At 44.4% G+C, this 25,074-nt stretch overlaps 1 protein-coding gene across 1 annotated transcript in view; it reads left to right on the top strand.

The window, feature by feature from the left end:
• Positions 1–2,692: 2,692 nt before the first annotated feature.
• Positions 2,693–25,074, top strand: part of SCML4 (Scm polycomb group protein like 4) — a 105,366-nt gene continuing 82,984 nt past the window's right edge. The window contains exon 1 of the mRNA XM_081251124.1: positions 2,693–2,808. The gene's annotated coding sequence lies outside the window, so the exon portion shown is untranslated. The remainder of the gene's footprint in view (positions 2,809–25,074) is intronic.

The raw sequence follows: 25,074 nt of genomic DNA, 5'->3' as shown, positions 1-25,074 counted from the left end.
ACCAACCCAGTAGCATTTGTGTAGAAAGAGTGAAACGTGCTGCCTGTGGTCTGAGACAGAAACGTAACCACAGTACCAAAGAAAATTAACAACGTGGCATAGCCTAAGCATCCTGATCCTAGCCCAGGGAAGTATAAAACCTGGAGATACATTAGCTTGGAAGGGCCCCTTGTCTTCTCAACAGAGCTCTTAGCTTGTATGCAGCCATCCCACCAAATTTCCTTTCTCTTACATGTTTAACTTAAAATTTTTTTTGGAATTAAAAACACTGAGGAGGGGCCTCCCTGGTGGCGCAGTGGTTGAGAGTCCGCCTGCCGATGCAGGGGATACGGGTTCGTGCCCCGGTCTGGGAGGATCCCATATGCCGCGGAGCGGCTGGGCCCGTGAGCCATGGCCGCTGGGCCTGTGCATCCGGAGCCTGTGCTCCGCAACGGGAGAGGCCACAACAGTGAGAGGCCCGCATACCGCCAAAAAGAAAAAAAAAACAAAAACACTGAGGAGGGCTTCCCTGGTGGCGCAGTGGTTGAGAGTCTGCCTGCCAATTCAGGGGACACGGGTTCGTGCCCTGGTCCGGGAAGATCCCACATGTTGTGGAGTGGCTGGGCCCATGAGCCATGGCCGCTGAGCCTGCGCGTCCGGAGCCTGTGCTCCGCAACGGGAGAGGCCACAACAGTGAGAGGCACACGTACTGCAAAAAAAAAAAAAAAAATTGAGGATTTTTAAAAACATGAACTTAATTACTTAAGACCCACAGTCATGGTTGTATAAAGAAAGAAATCCCAGTAAAATTACCTATCTATCTATCTATCTATCTATCATCTATCTATCTATCCATCAAGCATCTATCTACTTTTTAAAAGCAAGCGAGGTTTAGTTAATTTCCATTTTAAGCCTCATTGTGCAATTGACCTGTGATGCCAGTGCCTGCATCCCAGACACACTTGACTTAAGGATGGGTCTTGTGCACCCCAAGGACCAGAATCACAAATTCTCTAGAGCTGGGTAGGAAAACTGAAAACTCCTTTATTTCAGGCAGATCTTGACAAGCCTTTTTCTTCTTTTGCAGAAATTGGGAAATATTCTAGATTATCTAGGAAATTTTTATTTGATTTATCTGAAGAAATATTTTAAAGCAAAGACTGGTCTAGCATCTCAGGCCAAGGTGCTTCACTGAGTGTAGTGTAGGATTGTGTTCAAGGCCATGGGCATAAATACTACCACTGTGGCTGCAGCAGAAATGCTGGCCAAATTGAACTCATCCATTGGGTCCTGTTTTCTTTCCTCCTCCTCTTCCTCTCCCTCCCTCCTCTTCCTCCTCCTCCTTTAATGAAATGAACTTATATTAAATGAGCAAAATGAAAAACTACCAAACTTGCCTTTTCCCACACAAAACAAAACAACAAAATTAGATGATTAAGTAGTGAATTTACTTCTTGTTCAATAAGTACAATGCTTTGACTTCAAAAAAAATTAATTTTTTTCTATGTTTATAATTTGAGGAGAGAGATTTCTTATTTCTTTCTTTTGTGACTCTGTATATATATTTGGAAAAACCTCAAATTGTAATTTCATTTTTTTCATTCTCAGTAACTGTCCAAGTTGTGGCCTAAACCTTAATTATCCCTGGTTGATGTTTAGTCCTGGCTAAATTTGCTTGTTGTTCACCCCCAGGAATAAGCCTGCAGGTGGTCACATATTAAACAGATGTTTCATCTTGTAGGAAATACTTGGGAATAAAGTGCCAGAATGGGGTGAATGAAATGGGCAATTGGGAGCCTTGCTCCACTTTACAAAAAAAAGAAGAAAAAGTCCCTTTACCACTATAAATTGATTTGCCACAGAGAAAACAGTAGGGCATGGAGGATGAATAGTGGCCCTTATCCCATGTGAGGACCATTCTACCTCATGCAGGACCCGACCATGTTTATGAGTGTAAACCATGTTTACGCTTCTGCACTTACACACAGATCTGGAGCCCAAGTCAGTGCCCCGTTTAAAAGAACTAACCATATGTGTTGTATGCAGCTGTAGAGTCAGTACGTATGAGCATGGTGTGCTTACCTGTATAGGCACACTCCTCCGGCAAACACACAGTCTCTCTTGAACAACGAGGTCATTAGAATAATTCTTTTTATTTTATTTGTTCAAAGTCAAGCATTCACTCCTTCAGATCACCAGTATCTTGTAAGCCCGGTGCTGGCACACTGCTGCAGGACTGGGACAAAGAGATGATGTTACAGTCTGGTTTCTATGGCAACAGAGGAGGGGTAATGAAAACCGAAATGTTGGAAACACCCATTCTGACAATTGTGACATAATTCAGGTTATTACAAGGACGTAACTACCAAAGAAGCAGAAGTGTCATTACCTTGCAGCTCATGTCAGCAAAAAGCTACACTGCACATTTCTCTTAGTTGGGCTGCTAAGAGGAAGGAAACACAAAACACACACACACACACACACACTCGCACGCCTCGTTTTCTGCATGTAAAATGTGTGTGTTCTTTAAAAGCCAGTGGTTGGCTGGTTTTCTGGACATGATGTGGTTGAAGCTGTCATCGTAATGGAAATTCATTGCTGTAGCTATGGTAAATCGAGTTTTCTGCCTGTGCTGAATGCATTAGTCTAATGAGATGTTTGCAGCCGGAGAGCGGGGCTGCTGGAGACTAACTGTGAGCTACTAACACACGGGTGGAAGATTAGCTTTTGCAATACTCGGTTTGCATGTACTGAAAGTCATCTGTCTTCTGAGTCAACATTCCCGACCTGGTAAAGAACCTGATCAGGGCTCTGGTGAACGAGCTGTAGGTAAGGGAGATGCACAATCGGAGGGTGTGCCGTTGACATGGGATCCTTCTCTTTTCACTATAAGCATAACAGATTACCTGTTTCAGTTCTTCTGGATTGCATGCCTACATTTACGGCAATGCACGAGTGTCCTGCACTAAAACCGCTGAGGCAGGCAGGTAAACTTTAGTTCCTCCGACTCAAAATACAGTGTTTGATTTCTTGACCAGGTCTCAGAGGGGAAGACATAGTATAGAATTATATAGTTTATCAATTTGGGGTACATATACTACTCTTTCACTCTGCATTTGAATATGTAGAAAGTTATTTTTTTTCCCAAATGTGCACTCAAATAATTGGTTAGTTTTTTTTTTTTTTTTTGGCATGATGATTTCACTTTGCTTTGTTCTGTTTTTTTTTAATTTAAAAACTTGTAGTATGTCTTGGGATAAAAATATTTATCTAAAATTTAATTTTTATAATCAGTATGTTGTGAACATGTAAGAGTGGTTTTTAAAATTGGATTTTGTTTTTTATATCTCAGATGGAATACTTTTTATGTCTTTGTACTAGTTTCTCCTAATTTACCAGGATAGATGAGAATACTATTTACTGTTAGTTGCTGGTGTTGGTTAGTTTTGGGGAAAAAAACCAGGTGACTATGGAGTGTCAGGAGCAGTTTTCCCAAGTTCAAATACAGAGTCACCTCCTTCCCAGGTAGGGCTTTGTGTGACTTGAATCCAGGGGCGTGATTGCTTGCTGCGCAGGATAGGACAGTGGATGAGGGTGAGGTGCGGGCTGCAGGTAATCATCAGATTGATGGTTGAGGTGCTCAAAAGTTCCTCCCGTTACCTGTAACAGTGAAGGAGAGGAGGCGCTGGATTCTGTGATGATACTCAAGAGGATCTGACAATCAGTAGCTTTCTGAGAAAGTGGCTTTTTGGTTGGTCTCAGAAATTGCGGTATTTGAGAAAGTAATCCAGGCACTTCAGAATCCAGATGTTTGTTGTATACTCTGTTTTTCTTCCTTTTCAACCAGAGGAACCATTTTTGAAGAGTGAGAAACATAGTTGCTTTTTTTTCCTCGAGACTTTAAAATATATATATAAGATAGGATATTTGGAGTGAAAGCATAAAAATAACTATGAAGGAATTTATAGTGTGGAAAAGTAAACTACCTAGGGGTGCAATATTCATGTGCAGCATTTTTTTTGTGTGTTGCTTGGTAGAACTAGCCCGAAAAAATGAAGCGGGTATTTGAGCAACAGTGCTTGGTGCAGATTACCTAGAAAAGCAGTAGTGAATTGTCTAGACTCAAATAAAATGTGAATGTAGAGCCTTCAGTTTTAGGGAAGTTGTCTGGTGGCTTCACAATCTACCTTTCAAACATACTTGTGACAGATATTTTTAAAAATATGAATGTGTTTTCTTTATCTTTGTGTGTGTGGAGAGGCTGTGTAATATTTTGGTAAATAATTTATGTCTGCTTGATTTGTGGAATTATAAGAAAAGTGAAAATTCCACAAGCACCCAGTTCTTTTATGTTTAACGTGTTTAAATTTCTTCCCTATGCCACTAAAATGACTTATATTTTTGCTGCCAGGACCCACCCCCCCAAAACCACGACAACAGCAAGAATAAAACAACCTGAGAAGTAAATGAACAATAATAGAAAGAAAACAATAAGAGATACAAGAGTAAATTGCTTTGGGTCATTTATCTGCTTTTGGTAGTGTGTTTTTGAGGCAAGTGAAACCAGCAGCAGTTTCACTTTCTAGTTCTTGGCTTCTGTGGGCTGGGGTCGCAGGGGCTCCTCCAACAGCAGGTAAGACAAGCAGACCAGCTGCTAGAACACAAGCCAGCCCCAGGTACTGTCTCTGCTGTAAAACTTTTATATTGAAACTTTGAAAGAATAATGACTTTTAAAATGTGAAATAACATTTGCTTATTATAAAATTCAAGCGATGCCCCAGAGTACAAAGATAGAATTAAAAAAATTTTTTTAAACTTTAAATGATGTGAAAAATCACAAGCAGAAACCTCTCATATTGTGGCGGCTTTTATGTATTTTTTAATCTAAATTTTGGATCTTAAATATTTAAACAAGTTTAAGGAAACATTGCCGAAGTGCCCTTAAATCAAAACAAGGAATGCTCAGAGAGAAATAATCTTTACGCACACGTGGGAAGTTATAGTTTAGAGTGTTTTGGAGGTCTGCAGTTCGGCGTGGCTGGCTGACACATCACACACATTCACTCTCTCCTGAAGACACTTTAGAGCGAACACGGGGTCCTGGCAGGCAGAGGTGGGGTGGAGCTCGGAAGTGGCTCCCTGGGGCCCCGGGCAGGGCTCCGCGGGACGAGGTTCCTCCCGAGTCTGTACCCCTGGAAGTCTCAGCGTCACACTGAGGCCAGGTGGCTGGGCGTGCTTACCCCGATCAACACGTCCTGGAGAGAGCAGGAGGCGACACTGCCTGGGAGCTTCACAGCCCAAGCACCTCCAGTTTCATTCAGTGAGGCTTTTCTTCCACGGAGCCTCTGCTTTTATTTGCAGATGGTGTGGGAGAGAAGGGAAAAGAGATGAGGAAAGACTCTTTTCCCATCAAATTAACAAAGGGCATAAAATTAGGTCTCACATTTTGGAAATGAAGTTTGTGAAAGCAGTCCCTTTTGGTGTGAGCACATGTGATTCTTAATTTCGGTGGACAAATCTGACATTTCTAGGAGAGAGCTTTGTTTAAGTGTCTCCTGGACATCTTACTTCTTAATCCTGCAATCTCTCAAAAGGCTAGTTTGAGATTTACATGTTTTTAATGTTTTTGTTGCCTTCAAAGGCAGACAGGTGAGGAGAGGTGAAGAGGATAAAAAACAGCCCCTAGGAGAAAAATCAAATGGTTTTATACTATATAATGTAACAGAAGCCACCACTGTGTCTAGTAAATTACTCTAAATTTTAATTGAGTCACAAAAGCCACACCATAAGCTTTAAAAATTACCCCTTTATCAATAAGGTGATAATTAACTTTCTCTGGAATTAGCAATTCTCTCAGCCCCGGGCAGTCTGCAGCCTAGTAAGTTCTCTGGAATCTTGCCAATTTTTAACAATTGGTCTTCTGGCAAACCTACTGGATTTTAATTCAAACATCTATTGCGACATTTCCCAATGTGCTTCGAAGACCATTAGGATCACTCAAATTGTAAAATATCTGAGGTTGAAAGAGTGACTCGGAGTGTTTGGATTCATTTGCATCTGTCGCTTTCTCTTCCTTCATTTTCCTTTTCTACCTTTCCCCCCAAAACCTCTGCATTTGCAAGAGGGCCACACGCTAGTCTCTGCTGTAAATCTCTGCTAGAATCTCTGCTGTAAATCGCTGTGGCGAATGGTGCATTCATTGGTCCGTTCAAACCAAGTTCGAGTGTTTGGCTGCGAGTCCACGAGGTTCTAAGTGTTTTTCATTGTTGCGCTCATCTCGGCTTCAGTTCTGGCAAGGGTTCGTTCCTTGATATGTCTTCAGACTCTCGCCCTGGGGTTGTCAGATGCTGAGATTCAGACTGAGGCTCAAAGAAGAGGAGCTGCAGGCCATTTTAGACGTGCTCAGGGCTGTTTGAAATTTGGCTTATTCTGACCTATGTGTATAAATGTCTGAGGAGGTACAGGAGCTCTGGGCACTTCAGAGCAGCCTGCTCCATAACAAAACCCCCGTGCCCCACTCTCCAGTGCTGTTGGTCACTTGTGGGTGGCATTCAGGGGCAGCCTGAGGAGGGACGCTGCTATTTGGGCACAGCAGCTGGAAGGCAAGTGGCGATGTGTGCAAATCACTCCTTCCAGGAGTCAGACCTCTCTCTCCACCCTCTGGGTTCTTCAAATGTTAGCGTTGGTGAGCTGTTGCTTCTCTCAGCTAATAGACCTGGAGACAAAACTTCCTGCTGGGTTAAACTGGCAGTTCTGACACAGTCAAGAACATCCCTGCCTTCAGGAGCGGGGGACGAAGACGAACAGCCAGCAGGATTTCTGCATTCTGGAATAAATCAGCATTTTTCAATCTGAAGAGGCACTTTGCCACCACTGAGGAGATAAAACACCTCTTGCTTCTTGAAGTGATTACTTCGTGGACTATCACTGCCTCTTGCAGTGATTATTTTAGGACAGAAAGGAGTTTATTACCCAGTGGCAATTCTCACTTTGCATTAGGCCATTCCACTGAGTCTATGTGACACCTGGAGTAACAGGAGTATATTCCGAGATCCACGTCGCGGGCTTCCCTGGGGTTGCTGTTGTTACTGTTTGACCAGTTGTGATTTAGAGAGAATCTGGTGGCACCAAACTGTATAAACTCCTCTTTACTCTCCCACAAACTCAGACACGTTCTCCCTAAATTTTTATTTGTGGGGAGGCAGGTGTGCATTCTTTTTCATCAGCTTCATTTATTGATCGCATAAATGGAACTTGGTCCCAGTGTTGCTGCTTTTTAGGAAGGATTGCACCCTCCTTTGAGCACTCTGGGGTGGCCTTACTGTCTCCAGAGGGCATTCAGTGCAGAAGCAGAGGAGTGGAGTTGGCTGTTGTGAGAAAATTAATGTGCCAGGGAAAAATAGTGTCAACGCTGTGCTTTGAAAGGTGGTGACGTTGTCTGGTTAGCCCTGTGATGGTGACTCAACTTTCGTGAGCTGAATATTTGGTAACAAAAGACTTTGCCCTTTTTGTCTCTCTGTGCTGACCATTCTAGAGCAAAAGCCCAGCTCTTTCAAAACGCACACATAGGGCTGAAATTCATTCTAAAGAAATATACAGCCTTTTATGAAGACGGGCCCTAAACTTGGGAGCAAATGCTGATCTGGGCAGAGCAAAGAATTACTCTGGTTAGGTCCTAGTCCAGCCCAGGGAAAATGGCACTGAACAAAGATAAAACCCAGAGGAGAGAGCCTCTTCCATCCCTCTTCCAGTGAGGACTTGGGCATCACCCTCCCTCCTGTATCCGCTGGTGCAGTGCAGCAAGGATTCGGTAATAGCCAACAGGAGCACAAGGTTGTCGGCTCACAGAGCTTTATGGGTTGTTTGTCTTCTTTTGGAAGGAGAGATTTTCTGTGTTCCCTTTCGCATTTGTCCACAAGTCATCCTGGGACATCATCATTCTAATGAGAAAACCAGGGTGGAGCGCCAAGGAGTGTGTTTTCCTCTGGTGTCCGGAGGCAGGCCCTGAGCCCTCTCACCAGACTGATGTTAACCCTTAACAGCGGCCATGTGTGAGGGTCTGCCTTGGATTCAGTCTTTGAGCAGGCCTGGAACTGGCCTCAGGATTTGAATCCTGTTTTGACAGGGCCTTGGTAAAGGAAAAAAAGAAGAATTGAGGAGAAAAACCCAAGGTGAAAACCAACTTCGGGGCATTCACACTTTTTGTTTTGGAGCCAGGATTTGGAGGTTGTGTTACTTAATTCCTTTGGGCCTCGCCATGTCTAAACTATTACAAGCCAACAGGAATCATTCTCATTCTTTGTGGCCTTCCAGAAAAGAGGCTGACCTCTTTCCTTCACAACCTCTAGGATTCAGTGCTCTCACTATTGGGAAATTATGATGATGCCAAGGCTTAATCAAACAATTAGCTTTTAAGATATGCTATTTATCCTAAAGTGAATAACTCAGAAACATTGGGGGAGGCATTGGGTTTATTGATCAGGAAGGAACTCCACTGTGGGAATAGAGTTGTGTCACTTTTCAGTCCTGAGAAACCTGTGCTCACTGGTTTGATTCATACTGTTGCCCTTGTTGCTTGTGCTAGGGGACTTTGCCATGAAATTTGGGAGTCAACCCAATAGCCATCAGTGCATTCCCACTTCTATTGAGAATTCCCCCTTACAGATGCCAAAAGATACTCAAGCATGTTTGATTTATCACTTTAAGACCTCATTTGCAAAGATGCTTCAAGTGGAAAGCTGTAGAAAGCTTTAAATTTTGGTGCACAAATTAAGCATAGAAACAATGAGAAGAAAAAAACCAACAACAACTGGCTCTAACGCCTGAAATCACCACCTACAGTGTGAAAATATAGCCCTTGTACTGAGTGTTTGTAATGTAATTAATACTAAGTATTTAGCACAGTACAAATGTGTATTGTATTAATGAAAGCAGGTGAATATAAACTGTCTCCAGGGACCTGAAGTCAGAAACTGAAGTTGGGATGCAATGGTGTGTGACGATGTGTGGTGGTATAATTGACTGGTCCTTTCTTTCTATTGCCCTCCTTTTAGTAAGAAGTCTTGTGGCATGAACCTAGTAAAGAATAAAGGACCTGAAAGTTCTCTGATAGCAGAGTAAAGAAAAAGCACATTCAGAAATGTTTGTCTTTTACACACGTTTCCCTGGAAGCAGCCCAAATCTGCTAGTGTCAGGTGTGGAGAAATTGAGTTCTTATTAGTTGGCTTGAGACCAGAGTAGTGTGGAATAAATGGGAAGTATAATCATTTAAAAAATCTATTTCTGTTAGGCCACTGCTTTTATGACTATATTTGGCATTTTCATGCCTGAGGAAAAAATATTTCCATGGGACCAAAGACTTAGCCAGTCTTTGTAGATTTCTAACAGTGGACAGTTACATGGCTTCCTGGGCAAAATTAAGCAGTCCCAGGCTGCCCTTTGGTTGAGATTTCATGTATTCTGCTTGTGTACTTGGTAGACTGATTATCAGTTTCCAGGGGGTTTTGTTTTTCATCCCTGAGAATACGGATTTGGGACAGGATAAGAAGAATTTACACTGGGGCCATGGATCCACTTAAGTCCCAGACCATTTTCTAGCCAGGTCACCCCTCTGTGGAAGCTGGAAGGTTAAAGTAATAACCTAAATAATGAGCTTAAGGGAAAAACATCTGACATTTGAAGGGAAGAGTTAAAAGTAAAAACCTCTACTCTGAGAAGTGATCTCTAAGTGATTCCCAGATTCTTTAACTGAATGGGTTTTGAAGGCCTCCCTCCCAGGGCAGCCTCAGTCTCTCCCCTAGTGTCTGCAAAGGATGCAGCCTACATCCTCAAGGGGCTGCCCCTTTCCACTGTTGGAAGCTCCAATTGTTAGCAAGGGAATCTCTCCCCCAGAAGTTCCCTCGGCTTCGTCCTCCAGTAAATTCTTCCTACCGTGAGGGTGTTCTTTTGTCCTCAGAGCTGCACATAATAAATCTGAATGGAGCAGCATGGATTTTGAGTGGCTACCAGTGTGACCCAGTTCAAGTATCGTGGCAACTCTGGGTCGTCCTGAACCTCCCCTCCTCCCAGGGGTGGTAGTCCTGTTAGTCCCCACTGCTGAGGCCCAGTGCCTTGAATATGCCAAGTGCTCAATAAATATTTGTTGAATGAATGAATGAATGAGTAAATGAATAATGTCGGCATGGGTGGAGGCAGCATAGTGTTGTGGAAAGGGCATGCACACTCTCTGGTGTTACCCCTACTTTACTAGATCATAGGATATAATATTTCAGAAGTTGGGAAGATTACTTGGGATAATGTATATAAAGTTCAAAGGAGACAGTATATAGAAAAGAACATTATAAACTGTAAAGTGCTGTATGAACAGTAATGTTACCAACGAGGGTTCTTAGCCTCCTTAATCAATGGAAATTGATCAGAGGCTAGACAAGAAATTCAGGCAAGGCTTTATTGGGGCCCCTGGTGCAGCAGGAGGGAGCGAGGACAAGTAAGTTTCCCTTGCTCACTTGCTGGCTTCCTGAGGGCAAGCCAGCTGGTTCCTTATATGGGGTGAGGGTAAGGAGTGTGTCCAGGGGTCAGGCTGGAGGGGTAGCTTAGGTGGTTTGCCCACCCCTTTGGTGGTGTTGTGTGCAGGGGGCATGCGCAGTACCCTGCTTTTGCTCCCAGCACCTTCCTTTTGCTCCTGGCTCTTCAGAAGTGGCAGTTGGGTTTTTGGTCTTTTGGTCCATGATTTGCCCCAACTGCACGTGCACACAGCTATTTTTAGTCCCTTATAGTTTCTTCGTATTTTGTTGCTTCAGGAGACATTTGTCCGGGTGCAAGCACTGCAGCAACGGGTCCCAGGTCCCAGGTCCCAGCCTATCTCAGTAATAAATTCATGTTTCCATTTATTGAGCACTGTATGCTCAGGGGTGCTGAGGGAAGCACTAAACATGCTTTATCTCATTTGTTGGATTTAATCCACATAGGAAGTCAATATGGGAGGGGCTATTTTTATCTCCATTACACAGATAAGGAAACTGAGGCTTAACTTGTCGTGTGTCACATGGCCATGTGAAGTCTCCTGAGTCTTGCCTTAAGTTTTGAAAAGCTGATGAAGCATCCATGTCTTTTCACCTGTGAGGGCTGAAGAGAAAGAGCTCTTTCATGCCTCAATGCCAGCTGCTCCTGCTTGGCCTGGCTGGGCTGCTCCTAGGTCCAGCAGGTTCCAGAAAGGAAATGATTCCTTGGTGTTTCCACTTGGAAAGGCATTTTTGATCCACACAAACTTCTTTTTTTTTTTTTTTTTTTTTTGCGGTATGCGGGCTTCTCACTGCTGTGGCCTCTCCCGTTGCAGAGCACAGGCTCCGGATGCGCAGGCTCAGCGGCCATGGCTCACGGGCCCAGCCGCTCCGCGGCATGTGGGATCTTCCCGGACTGGGGCACGAACCCGTGTCCCCTGCATCGGCAGGCGGACTCTCAACCACTGCGCCACCAGGGAAGCCCCAAACTTCTTTTAAAGCAGTGGATTCTCAGGCCTGTCACCCTCAACCCTCATTTTTATTACAAATATCTTTAATGCCCTGTTTACAGTCCTGAAGTGAATTTCCCAGATAATATAACCCACCCACATCTGCAATTTAAGAAAAATCAGCATGATGTCACACCTGAGATCCAAAGAGGAACGAAGGCAGCATAATTTGTAATTACTTCCAGTGCAGGTGCCTGGCTCTGGATGCCAGTGACGTGATCAGGTGCTTGACATTCGCTACCTCCAGTGCAGCTAAAACAGGCGAGTGATACTGGAGACTTGAATAGCACAAGCTTCTGCTGCTGCCAGTGACATGATTTTCCAAAATGGTAAACAACTCTTGGAATTCTGAACAAAATAAAGACAGTCTTTCCTTGGTTTATGTACTACTTGAATTCTTGGAAAATATTATAGCTGAATAGAAATACATTATGTTTATACGCAAAACGAAGTTAGTTCTAGATTCAGAAAAATGAGGTCTTCACTTATGTGACTGTACGGTGAGCAAGTGCTTCATTATGTGCGACAGCTGCGTGCACCCAGCGTCTCTCGTCTCTGCCCTCCAAGTACAGTAATGCTCACCCTGCCCCCTTCATTGGACCAACGCATTTCCAAAATGCCCCTCTGCAGGGGTGTGATCACCACCGCCGAGCACCTGTGGATCAGAGCATGCCAGCTGCCATGGATTTCACTCTCTCCTCCCTCCCCAAACACCTGATTAATTATGGCTTAGAAAAGAGATGGTTCTGTTTTGCCAGCTCCCTACATGATTACTAAACAGAGCCATCTCAAATATCATGGCAGGAATTTGGGGGTGACTTTGACATTCTGAGAAGATGCTCGCTAGCGAATTTCCTCCAAAAACTGCAGCTTTAAGCTAAGTGAGAAGGCTCTTTGTATCATGTCTCATTCTCCTTCAGAGTATGAATAGGTTTTATCATAAATACAGTATTTTAAAAATACCTTTGTAAAATCATCAGTTTTTTCTGGGTTTGCTTAAAAGCATTAACTCTTACTGACTGAAGTAAGGCTTTTTACTAGGTATCCACAGGGTAGCCCTGGAACATACCATTATTCCACTTTACAGACAACACTCCCCCACCCCCGAGAGTCAGTGAGTTTAAACTCAAGGTCACCCGGCAAGTGGTATAACTGGTGTCAAAGCTAGGTGTGTCTGACTTCAAACTGATGCCTGTGCTCCAGTGTGACCTGGCTCCTGCCTTAGTTCTTAGACGATACACTTTTATCCATGATGTGGAAATCCCATGTCTGAGGACTTTCTCCTTCTTCAGTACATAAGAATGGGATGAAGGAATAAAGATGGCACAGATTCTTTGACATTCCTACCATGGAGCTGTGGAGTCTAATTCCCTCTCTTTGACTCTGGGCTGTCCTAAGTGACTTCCTTGGCTCATAGGATGTGGCGGAAGTCACGTTCCAGGACAGACAGGAGGAACCTCTGGGACTCTCCGAATGCTCACCCTTGGAGCACTGAGCCGCCACATAAGAAGTGTGACTGCCCCAGGGCTACCAGGCCATGAGAAGTCAAAGCTCTGTGGAGAGGCGCTGGAGGATGAGACACCAAGGGGAGAGAGGAATAGGCATGAAATACGGAGCCACTAGACATGTGAGTGAAGATACCATCCTGGAAGTGGATCTTCCTGTCCCAGCCTCCCCAGCTGATGCCACAAGGATCAGAGACAAACTGCCCAGTGGAGCCTTTCCTGAATTCCTGACCCACAAAATGGTGAGACCTACACAATAAGCCAAAGCTTGGAGTAGTTTTAAGTGTAGCAACTGATACCTGAAGCACATAGTAATGGCATTCTCTCTGTTGTATTGTGTATTGAGTATTACTTTTGATGCCTGAGAGGAAAGGATTTTCCACTTGAAAGGAGGGTAAAATTCACTATAAAATATAGTTGATCTCCATTTGCTAGGGACTGAAATGAGAGACAGAAGTTTTGTGCCATATACAGTTACCATCAGAAGTGTGTGTTTTCAGGGGAACTATTATTTTAATAAGTGTGTATTTAATTTTACAGTTAGCTTATATATTTATATTTTTAACAAAAATATTTGATTTAAACTTGTCAATATGACAAAGTTGCATTTTAAAATGCATTTATTTAAATAAACTATTTAAAGATTTAGTAGGTATTAAGTAAATATGGTACAGGAGGCATATTATTAGGGTTCTCCAGAGAAACAGAACCAATAGTATAGATAGATAGATAGACAGACCGATTAGAGATAGAGATCTATTTTAAGATGTCGGCAGGGAATTCCCTGGTGGTCCAGCGGTTAGGACTTGGTGCTTTCACTGCCGAGGGCCCGGGTTCAATCCCTGGTTGGGGAACTAAGATTCTGCAAGCCATGCGGAGTGGCCCCCCCCAAAAAATAAATAAATAAAGGAATTGGCTCCCATGATTATGGAGGCTGAGAAGTTCCACGATCTGTGGTCAGCAAGCTGGAGACCCAGGAGGGCCAATGGTGTAGTTCCAGTCTGAAAGCTGGAAGACTTGAGAACCAAGAAGAGTTGATGTTTCAGTTCAAGTCTGAGGGCAGGAATAAAATGATGTCCCAGCTCAAAGGCCACCAGGCAGGAGGAGTTCCCTCTTACTCAGCCTTTATGTTCTATTCAGGCCTTCACCTGATTCGATCAGCCCCACCCACATTAGAGAGGGCAAATCTGCTTTACTCAGTCTACAGAGTCAAATGTTAATCTCATCCAAAAACATCCTCACAGATACACTTAGAATAGAGTTTGACCAAATATCTGGTCACCCCATGGTTCAGTGAAGATGACACGTAAAATTAACCATCATAGGAGGTGTTCAGACATGACAAATATTGCGAAGGTTGTAGCTAAGGATCCAAAGTTTGCTAAGCACTCCACTGTGCCCTAGGCCATCCCTATCTCTGGTCTGAGGGTTTGGAGCTGAAATCCTTAGTGATATTGCTTAGTTCACCCATAGAGACTGTGATCCTCTGAATCCTTCCCATAGTGTCTCCTGGAAGAGTTATTCTTTGGCTTTCAGAGCAGCTTTTAGAGAATGTCCCTGTTGGTGACTCTACTTCTGGGGAGGTTTGAGCCACCCTTCAGACTTCTGGCTGCCTTCCCGGGAGTGGCCGTTCCCTGCCTCTCCCAGCTGGCTGCCATGTTTGCTGTCGGTGCCTTGAGCTGCCCACAGTTCTGCAGCTGCCGTTCGGGCTGCCTGCCAGCTCCTGCACAGGATTGTATGTCACAGCAAGCTTGGTTCTCTGGTGAGAGAATGTCTGCCCCAGAAGTCGGGGTCACTGGACACCCTGTCTCAATATGTAATGTGAAGCCTGGTTCAGTGGTGACAAGGAGCTCAGATGTGATGTATACGATGTGACATCATAGGAGCTATGATAGGTCCATGTCTCATGACCATGAAGGGAGCTGAACATTTTCATGTCCCCCTCTGGGCTGGGCTTGTTTGGATGATGCTATGTAGCACCATCAATTTCACTTACCCACTGTCCCCTCTCTGTGAATTTGTGTCTAAACTGCCCTTGGAAGTGGAATAAAAAGTCTTTAGGGCAGCATTTTTATCTCTTTGACCTCTTTGACTTAATGTCATAGCAGAACAGAAAATCAGTGGTGGGCACTTCAGTGGGATTGAAGAAGACACATCTTCTTCTCCAGGAGGATGCCTTTTGACTGGGGGCATTCTGGGCAGCCCTCATTTACACAAAGTGCTGCAAATCAGCAGAGCCTGTAATTGTCTTCACCCTATCTTCGATGTCTGAGAGAGGGATGAAACTTCCACTCCCTGAAGTGATGAGTTCTGGTCAGACTAGAGAAAGGAGTAGGGGTAAGTTGATTCAGAAGTAACATGAGGAAGAACAAGAAGCAAACAATGCAATAAAGAAAACAAGGGGGCTTCCCTGGTGGCGCAGTGGTTGGGGGTCCGCCTGCCAATGCAGGGGACGTGGGTTCGTGCCCCAGTCCGGGAAGATCCCGCATGCCGCGGAGCGGCTGGGCCCGTGCGCCATGGCCGCTGAGCTTGCGCGTCCAGAGCCTGTGCTTCGCAACGGGAGAGGCCACAACAGTGAGAGGCCCGCGTACCACACACACACAAAAAGGAAAACAAGGAAGTTCACAAAAACAAGTTGTATTTATTTTGATTATATATCTATAGGATGAAAACAGCAGTGATCTCTTTCTGGTACTAAAGAAGAAAATATTCATAGTGTCTGTGTTAGTCTGCTTGGGCTGTCATAATAAAATACCAGAAACTGAGTGGTTTAAACAACAGAAATTTATTTTCTCACAGTTCTGGAGGCTAGAAGTCCAAGATCAAGGTGTTAGTGGTTTCACTTCTGAGGCCTCTTTCCTTGGCTTGTAAATGGCTACCTTTTTGCTGTGTCCTCACACAGCCTTTCCTCTGTGCGTGAGTACCCCTAGTGTCTCTCCCTCTTCTTATAAGGACATCAGTCCCATTGGATCAGGCTCCCACACTTATGACCTCATTTAATCTTAATTACCTCTTTAAAGGCCCTCTCCAAATATAATCACATTGGGGGTTAAGCCTTTAACATATGAATTTTGGGGGTGTATAATTCAGTGCACAGCAGTTTTAAGATTTCAACGGACAGTTTTCATCTATTTCCTTGGAAACTATCAATGCTAAATGTGCCTCATGATGGCCTCTCATGACTTAGCAAACACCTACTTTTCTTTGAATTTTAGGTCAGTCACATATCTGTCGAACCCACTCCAGATGGCTGGGGGACCTACCTCACAAAGCTTCCAACTCTCCCCTCAGGGCAGAGGAGGTGATCTGATGTCTCCAAATTCTTTTTAAATGGCAACTGGAGTCTCCCCCTCTCTCCTCTTCCCCCAGCGGTGCAAGTTCACAAAGTTCATGAAGTTGATGGAACTCAACAAGGAGGGTTGTACTGATAGCACCTCAGAGTTTATGCTGTGGTCGCAGCTCCCACTGTGCATTCTACCTTTCCCAGTAGGACATAAGGCATCTTAGGATGTCTTAGGAGACATCCTAAGATGCTTTGTTCACCAGTTGGGTGGGGGAGTCTTGAGGATACAGATTCTATTCAAGTGAAAATTATTAATCTAAGTTTCATCCCTTTAACTAGATTTTCTTGAACTCTTCAATCTGGGAGTTCCCTCTTATTCTTGAGAGATTAACCAGTTGAAAATGAATAATAATTGTTGTGACCTCAATTTTGACACTGATGTTTGGATGCATGTGCGCTGGTAACAAGCTTCGTTGCAAGGAGACTGATGCACCCTTGCTGCAGGGTCCATGACAGTAGCAGGGTTAGGATGAAGAGCTTGCATTCTTGAATCCCAGGCCAGAGCCGCTGTCAACGTTAACCTGTCAAGTTTTCCTAGAATCCCTCATTTGAGGATGGGCAATATGTGATGGTTGTGCATGAGGAAGTTTGAAAATACATTGCAATAACATATAACTGAAGCACTCTCCTCACTCATATTTGATGGTGTGAATTGGCTTTGACTGGACTGTCATGGACTCGGTTGGTGTCCAGGCATTGAGGGAAAGCACTGGGATAGCCGCCTTACTTGGGGGCCAGGGGTTTTCTGGGGGCTTTTGGGGTGACTTTATTTATCTGCATACCACTTGATGCCCCTGACTGAAGATTTCCGGTGACTCTTGGCCCCGATGTGGCAGGCAGTGTGAAGAGGGCTGCAGTGAGGGGAGTGAGAATGAGTGCCCCTGTGCTTGAATTCCTCAGCTGATAGTGGTAGCATCAGGATTGTTGTGTGAGCCTCCAGGACAGAGGCCATGCTTGAACTGGCTAGTGCCTTATCCGCCCACGAATGGCCTCTCTGTTAGCCGCCCCTTCCCTGGACCACGAGGGCAGCAGGCCTGGCGTGGAGCTGCTCCCTGTGTTTTCCAGAGGGATCGAAGGAGATGTATGGACAGAAAGCGGGATGGGTGGTTACCTGAGGGGGTTATGCACCCACAGACTTGCTTGGCTAGCTTCCCAACTTCCAGGTTGGCATTTCAACTGTTTTCATGGACGTCTCCACCCATGTGTTCCACAGGTACCCTAAACTCAACATTTCCAAAGCTGGGCTCATTATTTGCTCCCTTCCCCACATCTTCTCCTTCTCCTTTATTCTGACTTCATGAAAGCGATCACTGCTTCCTCAGCTACCCAAGATAACAGTTTCAGAATCCCTAACTCTCCTCACCCCATGCCTTCCAACTAGAAACCAAGTTCTAATTGATGCTACTTCCAAAAGAGTTCCTGCACTTTCAGGTTCTCCCTCCACCCTCTATTGCCCTTGCTCAGGCCCTCACTGTCACCCTTCTCCTGGACCACGGGCTTCAGCCCTGCTCCTCTGCCTAGTTCCTCCTCCCGTCACTCATTTCATGCATGGCAGCAAGGTTACCTTTGTAACACATGGATCCACTCTAGTCACTCAGCTGCTTAAACATCTCACATAGACTCCACTGCTTACATCAATAGGTGCCAAATGTTTGGACTGTGTTCTCCATCATAAATAATTCCTTGAGCGCACATTTCCAGTGTATGTATAGTCATAGATTATATACATACACTTGTATTAATGCAGTATACATATTATAAAACATATGCAAAAATAGAAATGAAAAAGGCCATATGAGCCTTTTGCCCTTTCCCATACATTCTCAAAGCTTCTGTGTTTTTTCACTTTCTCTTCCCATGTCTTCCCTCACTTCTCCATGTGATGAAATTCTATGTCTTTTAAGACATTGCTCACATATCACTCCCCTGACCCTGATTCCCCACACATATTCTCCACACAGACTTTATATATAGTATTTAGATCCTTAACCTTCTCCTGCTGCACGACTTGAGAATATTTTTCTGGTGGGCAAGGAGGAAGAAGGAAGGTATCGGGATATGCATCCCTGTTGTGGCCAAGAACAAAATTGTAATAGTAACATGTCTCTCCTTCCTTGTCAAGCATCCCGAAGAGGTTTTTGTTTCTGTTTTTGTTTTCTTTTTTCCTCATCCAACTTCTCTATTACTCTGGGTAAAATACGTCTCCCACAAATGAGTGCGGAAGCAGGCAGCCAGACAGACAAAGCAGGAGGGAGTAATTCAGGGAGATGTGCAAAAGTAAACTGAATTCCAAATATCAAGCAATTGGGCTGAAGTGATTTGGAACAACGTGATGGGTGATGTTTGTGTTTGTTTTCCCCTCACACTGTAATTAATTCATGGAAGTGCTGTAGGTTGTTAGGTTTTAGTAAACAGATAACAGAACCGTTCTTTGAAATAAAAACAATGGCAACAACCTAGTCATCTTACAGTTTCGTGAATGCAAGACAATTACAGTTTGCGAGAACTTCTCCATCCAGTGCAGGAACACCGGCAGGGCGGCTTGTCTTTGGCGGGGAGTTGCTGTGAGCACAAATTGCAAAGTTGATGCGTGTTCAGGGAAATGGCCAAAATGGCCAAGTATTTTCCCCATCTAGCCAAGGAGAGTGCTTAACTCACTTTTCAGATATTCCAACCAGTGTCCAACAGGGAATTGTGCTAATAAATATGACAATAACATTGTAATGGGACAAGAAAGGCTGACACAGTGTTTAGTTAGTGTTCAGCCTTAGCAGGGAGCTTTGCAACCCCTGGGCAATGAAGCAGGAGCATATTGGTTGACTGTAGGCATTTTAATTAGGGGTCTTGGGAATATTTCTGTGCTGTGGCAGCTGAGTGAGACCTGGCCCCATGAAGTTTACCCAAGGTGGGCTTTCCTCCTTGCCCTCAGCAGCCATTAAAAGGTTTTACCTGAGGCAGGGGTCTGGAGGAAGGGAGGAAAATGTTTCTAAGAAGAGGAGGACTCCTGGTGGGCTGGGGTCCAACACCAATTAGCTACTCGGTTGTCAGCACCCAGAGCCCTTGTTTTAACCAAGTAGTGGCAAAGATTGACATAAATGGCTCGACCCCATGATGGGTCCCAAAGCATTTTTAAAAGGTTCTTTTGAGTCTTGCTACCTTTTCATAATTTGGCATAAATACAGTGCAAGAATACAGACACCATAAATCAAAAGCTGTTAGCGCACATGGCCCCTGAAATTTATGGGTATTAAGTAGAAAAAGCTTAGGAACATTTCACCAAATAATTTTCCAATCCCCTAAGACTCATTTAAATTTCCCTCCTCGGGCTTCCCTGGTGGCACAGTGGTAGAGAGTCCGCCTGCCGTTGCAGGGGACACGGGTTCATGCCCCGGTCCGGGAAGATCCCACATGCCGCGGAGCGGCTGGGCCCGTGAGCCATGGCCACTGAGCCTGCGCGTCCGGAGGCTGTGCTCCGCAACGGGAGAGGCCACAACAGTGAGAGGCCCGCGTACCGCACAAAAAAAGAAAAAAAATTTCCCTCCTCTCCCTCCCCTGTTGCTGATGTACATTCTCTGCCTGCCAGCGATTTATCAATTATCACACAGGAGCACCTGAGCCCTAAGGCAGGGGAAGCCAGTTCTTTGCCATCAGACAGGCTGGAGGATTCTTACAGGGCGGAGCTCAAGGCTTCATCCAGCTACCAGCACCACATGGGCAAAGAGCCAGGAACCAAGAGAAAGATATGGCAACTGCCCTCAGGTCAGAAATTTGGCCTTGGAGATGGCTGAATCAGAGATGAAAAGAGGCAGTGGCAGGGCTGGGATTCAAACCCTGGGCTGCTCGGACACCAATGCTGCATCACAGAGCCTTGAGTGCCAGGCAGCAGCTGTCCTCAGAGTTTGCCCTAAGTGAGGAGAAGACATAATTGTGTGCGCGTGCACGCACACACACAAACACACAGAATAGATAACCTCTGACCTAAGGGAGCAGGGGATCGAGGTGCAGACCTGAATCCCCCTCCAAGAGAAAGAACAAGAACTGGAGAAAGACAGGGAGGCTTCCTGGAGGAGGTGGTCCTTGAAGGGCAGGAGACCCACTTCTGGTGCTAGTGGACCTGACTTTGTCTATCTGCATGGCCAAAGTAAGTTACTCCATGTGTCTCACCCATCAGAGGGGCTCAATAATTATTTGACAAGTTCACTGATTACAAACAAACGTAACATCCCTAATTGGTTTCTACTTCTCCACTAACAGTGAGACCCAGTAACCACCATCCAGGGCACAGCTGGGTGGGTCTGCTCCTTAGTGTTGACCTCTGGTGGGCCCGCTGCTCTACAGACATGAACACCTATATCACAGGTAGCCATGGGGAGCAAATGAGGTAAGATGGGTATAACACTTTTAGCATATTGCCTGGCCACAGGGAGTGTGCAGTAAATTGAAGCTGATATGATACTGTCATTTAGCACATGGATTGTCAACTGAGCCCCTGTTCACTGTCTATTAGGACAAAAATCTCTTTTTGATTGTTTGTCCTTCTGAGTTGACAAGGGGCCCTCTAAGTTGAAAGCTGCCTGTGAGAAGTAGAGAAGGTGGTAGGCATAGGACTCTCTGTGGTATCACCTGACCCCATGATAAATCTTATTTTGTTCAATGAGGAAAGAAAAGAAAAGGAATGTCTCCTTAGACCTTCTTCTGAGGCTGACAGAAATCTATAGATCATGAACTCATAACTGTGGCCTTCTCCACATGAATCCCTGGGTTCTCGTGCCCTCTGATCCCCTGCCAATCCTGGGTCTCCTCGGAGATAATGTCTGTCCATTTCAATGCCATTGTTCTCATTATAATTAGGAATATCATATTTCAGAACCAGGCTGATTTCTCATCAGGTCTGATTGCGAATATTATAGCTGCCGTGTGCTCTTAGATCTGAGGGCCTATAAAACAGCTCACCACATATGGGAAACTTTACATCACTCATTCCTAGGCACTTAGAGGCCAGTTCCCACAAAGAGGAGTTCCCACAAAGCGCCATGGGTCCTCGCTGTTGGACAGGGTAGGGAGTCTTGCCAAGAAAATGCCCTTGGAACCATCTGGAAGGATGACTTTGAGTGTGCCGGACAGAGAAGGGAGGTGGGAAGGGATTCCAGCAGGCTGAACAGTATGTGCAAGACAGTCTGTCTGTGGATTAGGGGGAGCATGTCCTGGGTCTGGAATGGAGAGAGGCAAGATGAGAAAGGCAGACTGAAGGTGTGAGTCTCACCATGATCCTCTAGAAACATAAAGAATTAGTCTTCCGTATGGAGGGGAAAGTGGACTTCACATGTCAATCCAGAGATAGAACTAGGGCCGGGGAGAGAAGTTTCTGGGAGGCAAGGTTGAGCTCAAGATTAGGAAGAATTTGCAATCAGTCATGTCCAGCAGTGGAGCAGGCTTGAGAATATTTTTCTGGTGGGCAAGGAGGAAGAAGGAAGGTATCAGGAAGGTATCAGCGTGCTTGCTTGCATGCCTCCCATGTGTGCCAGCAAGAGCCAGGGCATGTGAGGGCAGCAAGTACGGGGGTGTGGTTCGTCTGGCAAACATAGAAGGCATTCGTGAATGGGATGAGGGGGAGAGATGAACTTGAACCCCACCCCACTCAGATGACCGGTGCTGGTCTCACGCCTCAGGCCGGGATGAGACCAGGGCCTCTTCCCAGGTAAGGGCCACGTGTCCAGCTCGGCTCTGGGCTGCCTCGACAACCCCAGTTTTGTCACACTTTTTCCTTTCAAGGGCTGAGAAAAAAATGGGACAACTGGATAATATCCTCTGCTAGCAGGAGAAATTTGGAGGGCTAGCCAATTCTTAAAATTAAAGGTTGTATGTGTCTGTGTGTGTGCACACACATATACATAGATAGGTATAAAATACTGTGTTTGGATTCCAATATTAGGTCTACTTGGATGCTTAAACAACATATTGCAATTTGAATCTGGCTCCCATTTTCTCTGTCTCCTCTGGACTCCCCTCTGGGTGTCCTGCATCTGTAAGGCTGAAATGAAACTTGAGAAGCAAAGCCCTGGACCCCATCTTACCTTCCCAGGGGGCCTGACCTTAAATAATGGTGGGCACTCTGCCAGGACTTAACTTTGTAGCAGGCTGTTGAGGGTTATTTACTTATTTTAGATTATTTTTTCAAGATATACAAGTTGTACACACGCATGTTCATGTTTAAAATGAAAATTAGTAAATTGGTACAGAATTCACATAGCTGTGCTCTCCACAGCAGCCAGAGCGAGTCACATTATTTCTCTGGCTTGGAAACGTCTGGTGGTTCTGCATCTCAGAGAAAGAACCAACACTCATAAGTGGCCTACGGGGTACTACAGTCTCTGGCCCCTTATTCTCTCTCTCACCTAAGCTCCCATCCTCCCCTCAGACAGTCTACGCCCAATATCCTGGCCTCCATACTGTCCTGGAACACCCAAGTACATACCCACCACAGGGCTTGGAACTTGCTGTTTTCTCTGCTTGGAACCCTCTTCATTCACATATCCCCATGGCTCATTCTCCAAGTTCCCTGAGGTCTCTGCTCAAGTATCCCTTGATGAGAGAGGCCTTCCCAGGCCATCAATATAAAAAAGCACCCTCATTGCCATCAGGCTTTATCCCCCTTAACCTAATTTATTCTTATAGCATTTACCATCACTTAGCTTATAACATATTTGTTTATTTGTTTGTTTATTGCCTGTCTCTCCCCATTAGAATATAAGTTCCATGAGAGCAGTGACTTTTTGTTGTTGTTCATACTATATCCTTAGAGCCCAGAACACTGGCAGATAGTAGGTGCTCAATAAACAGTTGCTGAATAAATGAATGAATTAACAAAGATCATAGTAAAAAGTAAAAATGTCTCTCTTTACCCACTTATGTGCTCACTCTCATTCCACACTTCTCAGTCTTTAGCCTTGTAATAGCATATACTTCTGGAAACTGTCTTTGCATGTGCAAGAATACCTAGAGGCTTCTACTTCCAGTTAGGATGTAAAAAAATGTGAAATATTTTTGGACATGGGAAGCAACAAGAAAAACTTAGAAAAATAAAACCTATACTTTTCAATGGGACTAGCAAAAAGTGATAGATGCAAAGAAACCTTGATGAACTATATTCCAGAGAGAAATGAGCCCTTCCTAGGTGTAGCAGAGAACTCTAGCTTCCATACCTAGGGAGTGAGCAGGTATAGGTAGATGTAGGAATGGGGAGTTTCCTCAAGGAGATGCCCTTTGAGCCATCTGGAAGGATGACTTTGAGTGCACCATGCCAGGAAGGGAGGTGGGGAAACATCAAAAACCAAAATATACTTAATGATAGATTTAACAAAATGTGTGAATGATATCTACACCAAAAACTACAAAAACATTTCTGAGAAAAACCAAAGAAGTCATAAATAAATGGAGAGGTATACTACGTGTAAGGATGGTAAGACTCCATACTGGTAAAATTTCAGTTCTTCCCAAATTCATTTATAGTTTCAATGCAATCCCATTCAAAATGCCAGTAGGTTTTTTTTTTTTGTACCTATGTGGAAATTCAAATGTAAGTTATGAAATAATATTGAAAAAGGAAAATGAAGTTGGAGCACTTACATTACCTGATTTTAAGACTTACTATAAAGTTATAGTAAGCAAAAGAGTTTGGCATTGGCATAAGGATAGACAAATATGTCAGTGACAAAGAATAAATAGCCCAAGAAATACACTCAAATTCATACGGTTAATTGATTTTTTTTTTTTTTTTTTTTTGTGGTACGCGGGCCTCTGACTGTTGCAGCCTCTTGTTGCAGAGCACAGTCTCCGGACGCGCAGGCTCAGTGGCCATGGCCCACGGGCCCAGCCACTCCGTGGCATGTGGGATCTTCCCGGACCGGGGCACGAACCCGCGTCCCCTGCATCGGCAGGCAGACTCTCAACTACTGTGCCACCAGGGAAGCCCCGGTTAATTAATTTTTGACAGAGGCACCAAAGCAATTCAATGGAGAGAGAAAAGCCTTTTCAATAAATTGTGTTGGGGATGACTTGCTAACTATGTGTGGGAATGAATGAATCCTGAACATTATCCCACACCAAACACAATAGTTAATTTGAGATGAATCAGAGACCTTAAACTGTAATAAGTAAAATCACAAAGCTTCTAAATTAGAAGAAAACAGGAGAATATCTTCATGGTCTTGGGGTGGGAAAACATTCCTTGGAGAGGGCACAAAAACCACTAATCAATAAGATGTTGCTATACTGGACTTCACTGAAAAAAAAGACCAACCCAAACTTCTGTTCATTAAAAGACACTATTCAGAGGGTAAATAGGCAAGCCGCAGACAGGGAGAGAAGTTCTGTAGTACAGATATTTGACAAGGACTTGTATCCAAAATATATAAAGAACTCCTACAGCTCAATAATTTAATAGGTAAACCACCCAATAAATATTTGGGCAAAAGACTTGAGCCGGTACGTTAAATAGAGGATACGTGAATGGCCAATACACACGTAAAAAAAAATGTGCTCAACGTCTCTACTCATCTAGGAAATACAAATTAAATTCTACACACTAGAATGGCTAAAATGAAAGACTGACAGCACTGATGTTGGTGAGGATATGGATCATCTGGGCTCTTTCACGCTGCTGGGGGAGCGAAGACGGTGCAACCATTGGAAAATTGTTGTGCAGTTCCTTATAAAGTTCAACATAAACCTACCCTGTG

Source organism: Mesoplodon bidens (genome assembly GCF_964165515.1).
Source record: "Mesoplodon bidens genome assembly, chromosome: 12".
Lineage (NCBI taxonomy): Eukaryota > Metazoa > Chordata > Mammalia > Artiodactyla > Ziphiidae > Mesoplodon > Mesoplodon bidens.
This window is presented reverse-complemented; position numbering and strand designations above follow the sequence as displayed.